The sequence below is a fragment of the Nycticebus coucang genome, chromosome 9 (assembly GCF_027406575.1).
Source record: "Nycticebus coucang isolate mNycCou1 chromosome 9, mNycCou1.pri, whole genome shotgun sequence".
NCBI lineage: Eukaryota > Metazoa > Chordata > Mammalia > Primates > Lorisidae > Nycticebus > Nycticebus coucang.
This window is the reverse complement of record NC_069788.1, coordinates 108,229,712-108,244,946: the sequence shown is the minus strand read 5'-3', so window position 1 is coordinate 108,244,946 and position 15,235 is coordinate 108,229,712. Positions and strand designations below refer to the sequence as shown.

Genomic DNA, 15,235 nt, shown 5'->3' with positions numbered 1-15,235 from the left:
TAGCTCACAGTAACCTCAAACTCCTGGGCTCAAGTGATCCTCTTGCCTCAGCCTCCCCGGTAGCTGGGACTACAGGTGCCCGCCACCACAATGCCCGGCTTCTTTTTAGAGACTGGGTCTTGCTCTTGCTCAGGCTGGTCTCGAACTCCTGAGCTCATGCAGTGCACCCACCGCAGCCTCCCAGAGTGCTGGGATTACAGGCGTGAGCCACCACACCCAGCCTAAAGTGCACTTCTTATGTGCAGCATATAGGTGCATCTTTCTACACCCCTTTCCTGCAATAACTCTTTTAATCTTCATAATAACTCCATGCAGATGGTGTACTTGTTCCCATTTGTAGGTGAGGACACTGAGGCAGAGGAAGGTTACTTATCCTTGGATTTGGAATTTGGACTTTGACTCTTGAGTCTATTGTGCTCTTTGTAGCCATTCTACTGCATAGTTAAATTGAGATTTTGATTTTAGAGGGAGGTGGTTGGGGAAGGGAGCCAGACATGGATTATTCAAACATGACTTTAGGACAACTGTCTGGCCCCTTGAGGAATTTTTTTTTTTTTTGATGTAATGATTGTGGCCCCTAATGATTGTGGTAGGGCCACAATGATTGTGGTAGGGCCACAATCATTACACCAAAATAAATTCTAGATGCAGCAAAGATTTTAAAAAGAAGGAAACACTAGCAATGTAAATGGAAAATATGGGCAGATATTTTTGTGATCCTCAAATGGGAAAAACTTTACAAACAAGTCCAAAAATCCAGAAACCATATCGAAGAAGACTGATAGTTTCAACTGCAGAAAAATCTGAAATTTTTGTAAGCAAAATATGCCATAAATAAAATAAAGAAGAGCTGAATGACTATTTGCAATACACATGACAAAAAGTTAATTGCCTCAGTTTAGAAAAACTTCTTAAAAATCAGTAAGACAGACTAAAAAGGGCATAGTTCACAGAAAAAATAAACACAAAGGTCAATTGACCAATAAACATGAAAATAATGTATGTCTATATTTTCTGACCATTAGAAAATTACAAATGCAAAGAAGATACCATTTTTCAATTCATTGGCAAAGTTTAAAAATCTGACAACGCATATGGTATTGTGGGTGGTGAGAAACAGGCACCCCCATGCATTGCTGGGGTGACGAAGACCAGTTCACCCTCAATGGAGTACAATTTGGCCATCTCTGTCGGAATTTTAGCTCCACGTCACCTTCGACCTAGGGGTTATCCTACAGCTAACCTCAATGTATATGCACAAAGACTATTATAATCAGAGATGTTCATTGCAGCCTTGTTTGTGCAGCAAAAATGTGGAAATAACCTAAATATCTGTCAACAAGGACAGATTTACATAAATTATAGTGCACTGGTTCAGCAGAACACTGTGAGCTGTTGAAGGAATAGCGGCAACTGTCTGTGTTGACATATAGAGCATTGAAGTCTACTAACAAAACCAAGATAAATATGGGACTGTGTTTCTGATTGGGTTATTTTAAACCCATATTTTTGGAAAAATTCTTGTAGAAAACCTAAACAGGAAACTTGACATTGTTTATGTTTGGGATTTGGGCTGTGGTCTGAGATGGCAGGGCCGTACATACCAGATTTCATTTTCACTGTGTATTATTTTGAATGGCTTGAATTTTTTCTAGAATCATGTTATTTCCAGAATATAAAAAGTATATTTAAGAAGAAGCCAATTATAGAGTTTAAGAGGCCTCACCCTGGACTTTCTTTTTAAATTTGTTTCTCAGAGGGTTCACTTCTTCTTGCATTCACAATTTGAAATCTGGAAGGGCCTGAGAGATCATCTCCAATCTCCTTTTTGCTCATGAGGAAAATGAGACATAGAGAGGTTTTGCCAAGTTTTAGCTGCCCTCCCCCCCCACCCTCCAGCTGCTCTGTCCTGCAGAGACTGAGCTCTCATGATGGCTGCTCTTTCAGGAAAGGGACCGTGAGCCCTTTGTGTGTATTATAAAATCTTCATCCTTGGACTTGTCTGCCCATTTCCAGCATGTAGTCCGTTGAGTCTTCTTTCGTGTACATGGATGTGGGGGAACTTATTTAAAATGCAGGTTCCCAGGTATCTTCCTGGAGATTCAGATTCAGTGGGTCAGGGTAGGGCCCTGAAACCTGCATTTTAGCAAGTTTAGGAAATGGCTATGAACCCCTCTGACCTTCCTTAGCTCAGCCCTGCTGGCATTGTCTTGCATCTGGACTGAAGCCCCTCACACTAGCAAGAGGAAGTGGGGAGCTCAAGCTCATGAGAGGGCAAGTGACAGAGCCAGTGCTTAGACTAGCTTGGAAGTCCAGCGCAGTGCTCCGCCCATCTCCCCTGCCCCAGGCCCTGCTCAGCTGAGATGATGGTAGCTCTCCAGTTCACCCACCCCAGGGGAGGGCACTGACTGGCCTGGATTTGGAGGTGAGGGAAGGCTGGGGGTCATGGGTGCATCTGGAGTAGCCCTCGCTCCTCCGTGCTCCGGAGGCAGGCCTTGTTGGAAGATGCTGACAAGCATGTTGGACCTGGGAGGGGCCTGGCCTGCTTGGGCTTGGGAGGAGCCATAGGAGGCCAGGAAGGACTGGCATCCACATCCACCAGCACTGAAAGATTCTGTTGTCCCTGTGCCCTAGAGCCTTGGAGGAGCCACCCTCGTGGTCAGAAACTGAGCTGAGACGCAGCCGGGCACTCAGAAGCAACTTTTCCTGAGGACTGATCAAGAGGAAGGGAGGCTCAGTAACAGTCCTGAGGCTCTTTGGGGCTTAAGCCCTAAACCACACCTGCTGTTCCAGGTAGGCCCTCTGCCATCATTCCCCTCCCCATAGGCGTTAGGCCCTAGTGCCATCTCCTGCCTCAAGCCTGGGAAACATGACCATACCAGCTGCTCCAGGGCTGTGGCTCTCCAGTCAGCCCTCCAGCAACAGCCCTCCCTAATCCCTTCTAAACCCTCAAGCTGCAAGGAAGGGGCAGGCACAGCCCAGCCCCCCTCTCTAAAGGGGCACTGTTCCAGCTGACCCTGCTCCTGAGACTTGGGAAGGAGGTAGAAGACCATTTGGCTTTGGTTAGGATGCCCTCTGCCCCTCAGAAACACCCCCCAGACTGAGCTTCTAGCTAGGGGTCCCTAGAGTGGTTCTTGCCCAGCTGACCCTGGCTTGGGGGAGGCCCTGAACCTGCCAGACAGGGCTCTTCCGAGAGTTCCTTAACTCTTGACGCTTTTCCCTCATGAAAAGATTAAGACAGATGGTGTCTTCATAGCCTGTCAGAGCCAAGGCATCTGAGTGGTGTAATCCAACCACAATCTCCTTCTACTTCCCAAGTATTACTTATATCAATTAGTGTAGTTTCTGGTGCTGTGTTCAAACATCTCAGAGGAATAGGGTGTAATCTTGTTAAAATAGCTCCGGCAGCCCTTTGGCGTCACACAGCCCTTCCTGGGTTCAGCTGCCTCCTCCCTGCCCCTCAGTCCTGCTTCTATATCCCCTGACTGGCCCCTTTCCCTTTGGTTAGCTCTAGCCACTCATCCCCCTCTGCAAAAGGGTGACTGGCAGTGATGGGACAGCCAAAGCCAGGTCAGCATCTCCATGACGCCTTCGTTCCTATTTAAGAAGGTAAATAAGTTAGTAAATAAATAAATCTTTGAGAAAGGATTAGATAGTCCAGAAAGGTTTTCAGAGAAAGCTTACTGAGATAAGATTCCTCTATCTGAGAATGTCTAAAATCCCTCTTACATGAAAGAACTTGTTCTGTGTGGGCGGTTGGCCAAGTATTGGTTGGCCAATACTTCTGCCATTACCCACAGAAGTAATCTTGGAGATAGTTCTTTTCTGCGCAGGGCAAATTGCTTGATGTTCATCTCTCTCTTATGGTTTCTTGGTCCTTTCCCAGGAGAGCCCTCGAGGGCAAGGAGCTCAGCCACCAGCCGTATCTCACTCTGTCCCCTCCGCCATGCCCAGTGCCCCAGCCCTGTGCCAGGCCCTTGCTCTTCTATTTTAGACTCCTGTGAGAGGCAGCACTGCAGAGGTTAAGAGCTCAGGCTCTGGAGCCAGAAGGGTTCATGTCCCAGCTCAACCCTGTACTAGCATTATCACTTGTCACCTCTGTGCACTTTAGTCTGTCTGTAAAAGGGGGACAACCATGAAGATGAAATAAGTTAATATCTGTAAAGTGCTTGAGAGAACACCTAGCACCCAGTAAGCGCTTAGCATGCTAGCTCTGGTCATTACGAACGTCTGTTCCCTCCCTACCATAGCCTGCTGCCTGCCTGACCTCCCTGAAGCACAGTGCAGTCAGCTCACTCCCCTGCTCCACAACCGGCCGTGGCCCCCACTGCCTATTTAATGACTATGCTCTAACCTGCCCTTGAAAGGTCTTCAAGGCAGACACAATATGTTGTTTACCTTGCACATAATAAAGGATTAGTAGTGTTGGGTGAGAGAGAGGGCTTCCACCCTCAAGGAGGGTGAACTAAGTTCCTGAGGAATGGAAGTGCAGCCACCTACAGTCCCACACCTGGGGGTTTAGTCCAGGCTCTTCTGCCTCCCTGACCATAGCCAGGTGAGCAGACTTGGATACAGGGCGCTGGATCTGCTCACAGAGGTGGGTGCGGTTTCCCTTGAATCCTCTGGGTCTGCAAATGCTGTGAGCCCTGTTTTGGACTCCAGCCCTGATACGCGTCAGAGTGAAGAGAGGACACCTGGCCATTGTCCAGAATGGGCAGTGACCGCAGTATAGCCTGTACTCTTTGATGAGTTCAGGCCAGGTAGCAGACATGATGTCATTGTCCTCATTCATCCCAGGGAGTGGGGGGCACAAAACCTCCCATAACTCAGGTGGGAAGCCTGAGGCCCGCAGAGAGTGCCTGTGGTCTGGTGCATTGGACAGAGAACTCGGCAAGCTTTACATCCTGCATCTCAGCTGCTCCTCTGGCAAAAGAGAGGAATTGAGCACTGGGATGAAGAAGAACAGAATTTATAAACCAGGCTCCTTATCTGGAATGGAGACCTTGGCCATGTCAATGAACTTCACAATTTTTCCATCTATAGAAGGGGAAAGATAATAACCCACTTCACAGGATTCATGCGAGGCCAGAATGAAACAAAATGCCCAGAGCCCCTGCACATGTGGGTGCAGTTATTCTGATCACATCATGATAGAGCTGCCGCAGTCCTGCAAACTTATCTCCTTCCTTAAGTGAAAATTTCCTCGCCTGGCTTCCACTCCAAGATTAAAGAATATAGTAGTGGTTTTTGGCTGCAGAAGAAAGGAGCAACAGCTTAAACCTTCTCAGACTCCTGGCGAGGGTGAGAAGTACAGGAGGGAAGCCACACAGCTCTGTCTGGCTCTCTGAGTGAGATTTTTCCTCTCGGAGACTTGAGGCTTGGGGTGCTGCTGAGCCAGGAAGCCAGGAGTGAAGTGACAGGGAGGCAACAGACAAGACCATGCTGGTCCCTGCAGGGTGATATTTTCTCCTTTTTCATTGAACAAATGAATGAGTTTGTTGGCATTGCAGGTACTGTGCTGGGAAGTAGCAAGAACAGACGTGGACCCTGCCCTTGTAGGGACAGATGATAAACCACATGAACTATGGACGCAATGTGTTAGAAAGAGATAAATGCAAAAAACCAAAACAAAACAAAAAAACAGAGATGTGTAGCGAAATCAGGAATGCAGAGGAGCTGGGTTATTAAATAAGGTCATCAGGAAACATCTTACTGAAAAGGTCACGTTTGAGACACACAAATTGTTTGCTCCCCTGGGAATTCCTAAGAAGCCCGGAGGTTCAGAATCAGGGCCGGTGCCTTTCCTGAGATCCTAGGATTGGAGCCAAATCTAGAACTCTTTTAGTCCCAGACCAGTTAATCGCATGCCCTCCCTCTGAAACCTTCAATAGCTGCCTTGTTCATGGGTAAGTGAAAACCATTCAACCTGAGATTCAAGGCCTCATGATCTGGTCCCAATTTGCCCGTTATCTCATCAGACCCTTCTCACCCCACCTGTGCAGCCATGCCAGTCTGCTTACCATTTCTGGAATATTCCACTCTCTGCTTCCCTCTTCCACTCATTTGTCCCCTCTGCCTGTCCCCACTAGTTTCTGTCAGTCTGAAACTCCACCCACCTTCCAAATGCCACCACTCTGAAGCCTTACGTGACCCCTGGGGCTGTGTTCCTTGGCTTGTACCTTTCTTGTCATCACGTGGCCCTTGCTTTGCCTTGGGTTTAGGCTCTGGTTTACTTGTCTGATCTCCCAGTGCCCTGGCCAACATCTGGGCACCTTCGCCTGCAGCAGGTGTAGGACTCAGCAGACATTGGCTGAATTGTGTCCAAGCTCAAAGGCTCCCAGTGACACTGGGACAAGCCAGGGGAGGCTTTGGCCCATTCGGACAATGAAAGCAGCAGTGGAAAGTGAACAGGACAAGAGAGAAGACACTAAAATGTAGGGGAGAGATGACAGAGGAGCATGAAGGAAGGGGAGGGAGGAGTCCCCACCATACTTTTTCCATGCAGGCACACTGTCACAGACCGAGGAAAGTTGTCTCTTCCTCCCCAGAAAGAGCTACTAACTCCCTTCAACATCTCAGGCCAGTACGTCCATGTGTCTAACTAGAACATCCCTTGCTGCAGTTCATTTTCCATGGTTGCTGTTCAAGTCCTTATTCCCCCTAGTGACTTTTCTAAACCCCCCACCCAGAGGGCAGGAACAAGGTCAGAAGGAGGCTTCCCCTGGCCTGGGCTCTTGTGCTCTAGTTAAGAAGGCCAGCAACCCCCTGAGCCACACAGAGGATTGTCCAGGGCTAAAATGCAGGGCCACCATAAGCCATGGAGGTTGTGCCAACCATCGGCCCTCAGCCCCTTAGCTCAGCTTCCCCTTGAGGCTAACTTCATCCCAAACAAATCTGGGTGAAAAGAGAATACCCAGGGAACAGAGAACAGTGATTCTCAAACGCCTCATGTTCCTGCTCTCTGCGCCTGTCCAGGCCCTGGGAGGCCATGGCAGCCAAGCCCCAAGTCTGGCCATCTGGCTCCCACCCATCACTACAGCAGCTGTGCTCAGCCCACGAGGCTGCCAGTGTGGCTCCTGCCCTATTTCACCAGATGGACCCAGCCTGCAACCTGGCCTCCCTCCATCTCTGCTGCCCCTGAGGGTGGTGCATGTCCTTCTGGGAGACTCAGACTCCCCTAAGGAAAGCCTGAACATACTGGGCCCACCTCTTGTCCTGCCCCTCTTCCCATATCCCCCTCTGCTCCTGTGCATGCCGTGGTTTCCTCTTAGAATGTCCTTCCGTGGTAGGGAGCCCATGTGCCCTTAGGCTAGGAATGTGGCACTTTGGACTAGGCTCAAATCTCATTCAAAGATAATAATTCTCGGGCAGCGCCTGTGGCTCAAGGAGTAGGGTGCTGGCCCCATCTACCGGGGGTGGTGGGTTCAAACCCGGTCCCTGCCAAAAACTGCAAAAAAAAAAAGAAAAGGAAAGAATTCTCATCTTGGGTATGTTGTGAGGGCTCAAAGTACTGCTCATGCTTCCAGAGTCTTACTTAGCATGATGCCTAGCATGTAGCAAGCACTAAATTAATGCAAATGAATGACATTCAACTCTTAAGAGTGGCCTTGGCTAGTACCTCCTCCAGGCAGCCTTTCTGGATTGCCCCGGGCTGAGGCAGGTGTTTCTCCTTTGTGCTCCCAGCACCCCTTGACCCGGTCTCCAGAGTGCACCTGTGCAGTCTTGTCCTGGTCTGTCTAGGGGTCTGTGTGTCTACCAGACTATAGCCACCTTGAGTTCAGAGAACAGAGTCTGGACCACAATTTGCTGAATAAATGATTTAGTGAGTGACGAGAGGCGACTGCGGGAGAGGCAATGCGATTGAGAGAATTGGATTGCGCCTACCAGGCTGACTTTTCCAGGGCCTTTCCTAAAAGACCAGGCTGCCCATGCCAAGATCTGGGGGTTGAATGAGAAGGGTGAGAATGACGAGGAAACTCCATTTGCTGTTACATGGTCCAGCATGTGATTCTCAAAGTGTGGTCCCTGATCCGATGCTATTGGCATCCCCCAGGAACTTGCTAGAGATGCCGATTATCAGGCATCACCCCAGCTGGGGTGCATCAGAAACTGGGGTGGGGCCCAGCAATCTAAGGTATAACCGACCCTCCAGCTGCTGCTCACCTGCCACAGGTTGGGGCCCAGTGCTCTAATGTTTCCAAGTAGCTCATTCATTTTGCAGTAAACTAGCCTCCGAGGAGATAGGGTCTCTCTGAGGGGTTGCTGCTCTGCTGCAGGCTTCTAAGAAGGCCCATAATCTGGGCCCCCAGGACATGGCTTTTGCTAGACTCACACTCCTGAGCTCGAGACCGTTTTGCTGACAGGGAAGGTGCAATGGGGATACTCCCCCTGCGGACACACAAGATTCCCCTTCCCACTCTCAGGTGGCCTGTACCTGAGAAGACGTTCCTCCAACCTGGCCTTGAGTCTACTCCATCCCCATGCCTTGGGCCAGCATCTCCTCAGGGCCACCTCCTGCAGCAGGGGTAGACTTCTGGAGTGATGGAGCGAGGTAGACCCTAGAGATCATTGGCTACACGCACACATGGTCACACACACACACTGAGACACGCAGGTCCATAGACAGGCACAACTCAACATGCACACAAAACACATCAATGTGCACATGGCCCAAAACACATGCAAGCATCCAAAGCCCAAATCATAGTCATAAACACATTCCAAAGCACACCAAAATGCTCCCCCAAACACACACAGACACTGACACGCATGTCAAAACACAGAAACACAAATGCACAGACTCACTATATTACTTTCCTATGCCAGCTGTGGTACCAAGTACCACAAATTACATGGCTTAAAACAACACAAATATATTATTCTCTTACATTTATGGAGGCTAGAAGTCAGAAATCAGGATGTTGGCAGGCCCATGCTTCCTCTGAAGGCTCTAGGGAAGAATCCTTCCTCGCCTCTTCCCAGCTTCTTGTAGTTGCTGGTAATTCTCGGCATTCCTTGGCTTGTAGTTCGTCTCTCTCCTCACCTGCCATTTTTATAAGTCTTTAAACTTAAGGGCCATTCTAATCTCGTATGACCTCACTTTAACTAATTATATCTGCAAAGACCCTATTTCCAAGCAAGGTCACATTCTGTGGTTCTAAGTGGACGTGCATTTAGAGGGACACTATTCAACCTAGTAGATCTGCATGTCCCACAGCTCAGAGATGCAGAGGCAGACGGACAGGCAGGCGTGCACACACTCACCCCTTATAGATGAGGACTCTGAGCTCCTGAGAAGAGAGAAGAGGCCCCCCAATGTCAGAGCTGCCAGCCCTCCTCTCTGGACACCCAGCACAAAGTAGTTTACAATTTTTACTCCAGCGCTTATCACATGGTGCTGTCTTTCATTGTCTTGGTCTGTTTGAAGCCATTAGGTGTGCATAGAGTACGAAATTCAGAAGCCATAAAGAGAATACAGTGAAAGGAAGCCCTCCTTAACTTGCTTCTGTTGCCACCTAGTTCCTCTCCCAGCAGGCAGGCACTGTGTACTCTTCCAGAAAAAATGTCAACACAGGCAGGCACACAGCAGCGGTGGCATTCCCCATGTGCTGCCTGCATGCTGCCTTTCACACTTGACAATGCATTCTTTGCTCTTTCATGCCCAGGTCTCCCGCACCTGACTGCAGGCTCACAGAAGGCAAGGCCTTACATTATTGCTCTTTGCCTTCCCATTGCCTGGCTGGGTTCTTGCAGGAAGCAGGCATTCAGTTCAGGCTGCTTCTATCTACACATTAATGACTTGTCAACAGCTGGTGGGGGCTGAGTGGGACTAGGGCTCAGCATCCCAGCTGCGGGGCCTTGGTCGACCAGAGCCCATCCTGGCAGCAGAAAGAGATGGAATGGGATGCCCCCCCCCCCAACAACGTCTCAGCTGTTTGCTCCTGCTCGTGGGCACCTCCCCACTGGCAGCCTTCATCCCAGCTCTAGGTGGGGCTGACTCTGGGACCAGGGCCTCTGTTGCTGCTGCATCCTTGGGAATCTCCTCCCCTCCCTCTCTTCCCCCCTCCTCACCTCCCTGAATCCTGTCAGGGGAACCTGTCAGGGGAAGAGGCTGGGGAGAGAACCACACTGCCAGCATCTTCGCCCAGGAGGGCCTGCTGATGAGAAGCCGAACCATTGCCCAGTCTTGCTGACTGAAGGCTGAGAAGGGACTTGTTACCACGGAGACGAGAATTACAGCAATAACTCAGGGCTGAGCTGGAGCTTGCAGCTTCACCCAGCTGTGGTGAATGAATTTGCTCCACGACACTCAGAAATGTGATGCGCTACATTTTTTTTTTCTAAATCAAGACAGAAACAGTTGCCTCAGTGTGAGATTTTGCCATTTCCTCTGTCAGTAGGCTTTGAGCAAAGCCCCAAGGGAAGATGGGGTAGGCAGGGACTGACTGGCCCTTGTGAGGCTGGAAGCCAGGAAGCTGTCAGCCAGCAGCTCCTTTGCCATCTGTGGAAGGAGGGGCTTAGATTAGAGATTTGTAACATCTCCTCCAGCCAAAACACTCTGGGTTTCAGATCACAGGGCCATATGAGTCCCGCCCCAGCCACCTGCCAGAATTTCCTTTCTTCAACAGATGTCTGTAAAGCACTCAGCCCTCCCCAGCACAGCAGAGAAAATAATCAGTAAATACAGCCATGAGCTCTTGTCGTCGAGGAGCTTTCCCTTCGTGGGGCGGTGAGGGGGGCGGGGATCAGCCATTTGCTATGCCATCCCGTAAATAACATCAAATGCAATAGATGCTAACAAGTAAGATAATACTTTATTGAACCATCGCTATGTGGTAGCACCACTGTACATGTGAATTGGCTCAGTTAATCCTCACCTCCACCCAATAAGGTAAATGCTATTATCATCTCCATTTCACAGATAAGGAAACTGAGGCATGGGGAGGTTAGGAAACTTGCCCAAAGACATGGAGTAGCAAATAGTAGAGGCAGGATTCAAACCCAGAGAGTCTAGCTCTAGGAGCCCACACTTAGATGCTACCATATATCTGCCTCCTGAGATGCTCCTAGGCAGGGGATGTGGGGGGCTGGACTTGGCCTGGAGCTCTTTCCTATGGAAGCACAAAATGAGCTGGGATTAACTAGATGGAGAATTAGTCAACTGGGTGAGGAGAACCTTCCAGGAAGTGGGACTGGTATATGCAAAGGCCCTGTGGCAGGGGGGAGGGTGGCATGCTCCAGGAATCGAAAGGCCTAGGAGGATGGACCTGAGGATGGAAATGGAGGGAGTTCAGCAAGATGAAGCTCGAGTGTGGGTAGGACCACACATGGCAGGCCTTGTTGGCCGAGTTAAGGAGAGTGACAGAAAACCCTTCTATCTGGTTCTCTCACAGCCTTGTGCAGGAAGCCTCCCTGAACACTCCACGTTGGGTTCAGGGCTGTGTGTGTGAGCCCCCTGTTCTGCAGTAACCCTCCTCACATGCTCTATGTTATCACTCTCCTTCTGGAATGAGCTTGGTGAGGAGAGGAACACATTTCTTTCTCTTTAGCACTCACCACACAGTATAGAACTACAGGAGGGAGGGTGAGAACTGTAATCTGAGGGTGCTCCAAGAAGGCTGCTTGGAGGAGGCAGAGTTGAGCTGGACCTCGACAATGGAGCATTCTTGCTGGGGGTGGGGGAAGTGGAGGTGGCAGAGAAAGCCAAGGCCTCTAAGGGGCAAGCAGCCATCTTCTGGATCCGAGACTTCTTTTTTTTTGAGACAGAGTCTCACTATGTTGCCCTTGGTAGAGTGCTGTAGCGTCACAGCTCACAGCAACCTCAAACTCTTGGGTTTAAGTGATTCTCTTGCCTCAGCCTTCTGAGTAGCTGGGACTATAGGCGCCCGCCACAATGCCCGGCTATTTTTTGTTGCTCTTGTCATTGTTGTTTCGCTGGTCCAGGCTGGGTTCCAACCCGCCAGCCTGGGTGTATATGGCTGGTGCCATAACCACTGTGCTACAGATACCCAGCCAAGCCAAGACTTCTTATAGGGAATTGGGAGATGAGAGGCTTCAGGAGCCAAAAGTGCCCTCACCACCCTACCGCCCCAGCTTCTGCCTTGGGACAGGCTAGGAGCCGAGAGCTCAGCTGTCAGAAGGAGCAAAAAGCTGCACAGATGCTCAGGCCTTGGCTTCAGACCCCAACCTCTGCTGCACCCCTGCTAGCTTTGTGACCTTGGGCAGGCTACTCACACACTCTGGGCTTTAGAGTCCTCATCTGGAAAATGGATATAGCCATCTCCTCTGCCCTGGCAGAACTGTTGGGGACTCCAGTGAGATAATGACTGTAAACAGACTTCATAACCTGGAACAAAGGGTACACCAGGCCCTTAGTCAGCCACCTTGGAGAAAATCCAGAGGCCAGGCCCATTTCAGGCCCCCTGACCCCCAGGAGGCCCCTGGTTCTCTTTTGTTCTCCTCCCCATCAGAGTTTAGGCTTAGATCACCCCTCAAATTATAGGGGCCTCAGTGGCCACCACCCTCCACTAATTAATTGAGAGCAGGGTGAGAGCAAGGGAGGGACTGGGCAGGTGGCAGGGCATCCGGCTGCTCCTTGCTCTGTGAGGGCTGTGCTGGGCAGGTCATGGGGACCCTCCCTGACCACTGCTCCTGGGTCTTGGTGCTGCCGTCAGCATGGTAGTACAGCTGCCAGGAGGAATCATTGATTGTGGTGGGGGGTTGCCTCTGGCTTCTGGGCAGACTCCGAGGGGCCTGGTGGTGGTACAAGGTCAAGCCTTGATCTTGCACCTGACCCAGCTAAACCCTGACGGGGGAGGGGAAGGAGGTGGCATCAGATTCAGGCCTCAAATCTTCTTTCTTAGCAGGCAGCCTGCACAGAAACCGCTGGGGCCACATATCACCGGGAGGGCAGCCCCACTCCTCCCATTGACAAATGTGAGTGGGAGCTGGTCATAATGAGGGCTCTGGAGGAGGGAGAAAGAGGATTTGGCAGAGAGAGGAGAAAAGCTATAAAACAGAGGCACCGATTCCTACTTCTTAGGCTGCTACCTCTCAGGAGCTAGTGAGAAATAAGTGGTGTTTAGCAGGGTAACTTTAAGAAGGTGTCTCTACCATACACAGCCTGTCACGTGTCCACTGAAGCCCTCTCAGGGGCTGCCACTGCTTAAGTCTGAAGTGTGGTCCCAGTGGTCCCTGCCAGCATTGCATTTTCTCCACTAACTTCTTTCTTGAGCCTGGGGGCTTCATTCCTGTTTGTTGTGATTTTGTTTGTTGTCTGGCTTATGGATGGCACACAGAAAAAAAAAGGAAGGGACTTGGAGTCAGCCCCAACCCCCACCCTGGCTCAGATCCCGACCTCACTGTTACTAGCTCCCTGCTCATGCAAGTCTCTCAACCTCTCTGGGCCTGGGATGATCAGAGAACCTCTCTGGTCTGTATAGGAAACAAAAACCACTCTAAGCATCTTAAGTAAAACCAGGATTTAATACAGGAAATTACGTTCTTTCAAAATCACTGTAAAGGTTAGAATCTGGGTCTCCAAGACAGAGCAGAACTGTCCCACCAAATTGCTCCTCACCTACAGTCAGGAGGACCAATCTATCCCACACGCAACCTGATAAGTTTGTTCATCTCGGCGACACGTAAAGAGACTTGGCACTCATAAGTGTCAGCTCTTCTTCTTCTTCTTCTTCTTTTTGAGATAGAATCTCAAGCTGTTTCCCTGGGTGGAGTGCCATGTGATATCATAGCTTGCAGCAACCTCCAACTTTTGGGCTCAAGTGATCCTCTTACCTCAGTTTTTTGTATTTTTAGTGGAGACAGGGTCATGCTCTGGCTCAGGCTGATCTCAAACCTGGGAGCTCAAGAAGTCCTCCCACCTGGGCCTCCCAGAGTGCTAGGATTACAGGTGTGAGCCACGGCACCAGTGTCAGCTGTTGTCCTTAATCTTGCTGTGGAGCCTGGACACCAGTGAGTGCTGCCCGGCCCAGCCCACCAGCCCCGACAGACAGAAAAGCAGATGTGGAAGCGGGCGCTGTCCTTGGTGCTGAGCGTCCTGCCTGGCCGGCTGGGGCTGCCTTACTGTTTGCTACCCCAGTTGCAGAGTGGGCTTGATGGCAAGGTGAGACTCCAGTCTACTCACCACATGCTGAGGCTTCAGGGGTGACTAGCGGGGGAGTTGGGGGGAGCTTCTGAGGGAAGGCTGACTTCAACACAGGAAGAGGATAGCAGAGACAACAACTACCATGTGTGGCACTCACGTTTATAAAAAATACCTTTGTGCACTACCTTCTGTAACTAACCCTCACAGCCACCCCGGTGTGGGCAGGACGGACATGATGATATTCATTTTTTAGGAAAGAAGGCTGAACAGCAAGAGGTTAAACAGCAGCAAGTAAATGATAGAGCCAGATTCACACCCAGTCTCCTGACCCACAATGGTGTGTTCCCTTCACTTCGTGCTGTCACTTAGGAGGGAGACTTGGTAGCCAGTGATGTGCTATGTGGAAGCAAAAATTCAGGACACAGGTACTCTCTGCACACTATGAAAATATGTACAAATCACCTACATTTTATTTTTTCCTACTCCCAAGTGTGGCTCTGGGTAAAGGCCCATCTATCTTTCATCAAGGCCTACTACATGATGGTCTTTGTGGGAGAACCCTGGAAAGTTTTATATTTGAAAAAGACATGTATCCTGCCATCAAAAAGCCCACAGATTTGGGGGTGGGGGGAGGAACTGGCTGCTTATGTGGATGGGAAAATGAGAGGCTACTCCCAGGCAGTGGCTGCAAGACCAGCTGTGTAAAGAGGGAAAGAATAGGTATAGACAGGGCTGATCATCTGACTCAAGTGGCTAGGATATGAGCGGAGGCTAGGTCTCCAGCTCAGCACAGGGGGAAGTGGCCCAAGCTCTGTAGGGCTGGGGCAAGAAGCTCTGAGACAAAGTAGGGAGATGGGACAGAGGCTTCTAGGATAATGGGAGAAATGCCAGAGCCTGGAGATCCCAGTGACTAGGTAGTCTAGGCCCCTGGGGATCTTCAGCCAACTCTCCAAGATTCAAGTCAGTTAGGAGGGGTCAGGGAGGTCTTATGGGAGGAGGATATAAGGACAGTCCCAAGAGCTGCCCCATTGTGACATGATTGAGTAGGCACTGAGCTACCATCCTGTATCCCCCAGACCTCCCTATCCTCTCCCCTGGGAGTCATAAAACTTTTTGGGTCTTCAAGAACTC

The 15,235-nt window shown here is 50.2% G+C and overlaps 1 protein-coding gene across 5 annotated transcripts in view; it reads left to right on the top strand.

Moving 5' to 3' along the window:
• The window catches only part of TMEM63C (transmembrane protein 63C), a 117,903-nt gene that overhangs the window by 65,842 nt on the left and 36,826 nt on the right, over nt 1-15,235 (top strand). For all 5 annotated transcript variants that reach the window (XM_053601792.1, XM_053601796.1, XM_053601795.1 and 2 more), the window contains exon 2: nt 2,635-2,793. The gene's annotated coding sequence lies outside the window, so the exon portion shown is untranslated. The remainder of the gene's footprint in view (nt 1-2,634; nt 2,794-15,235) is intronic.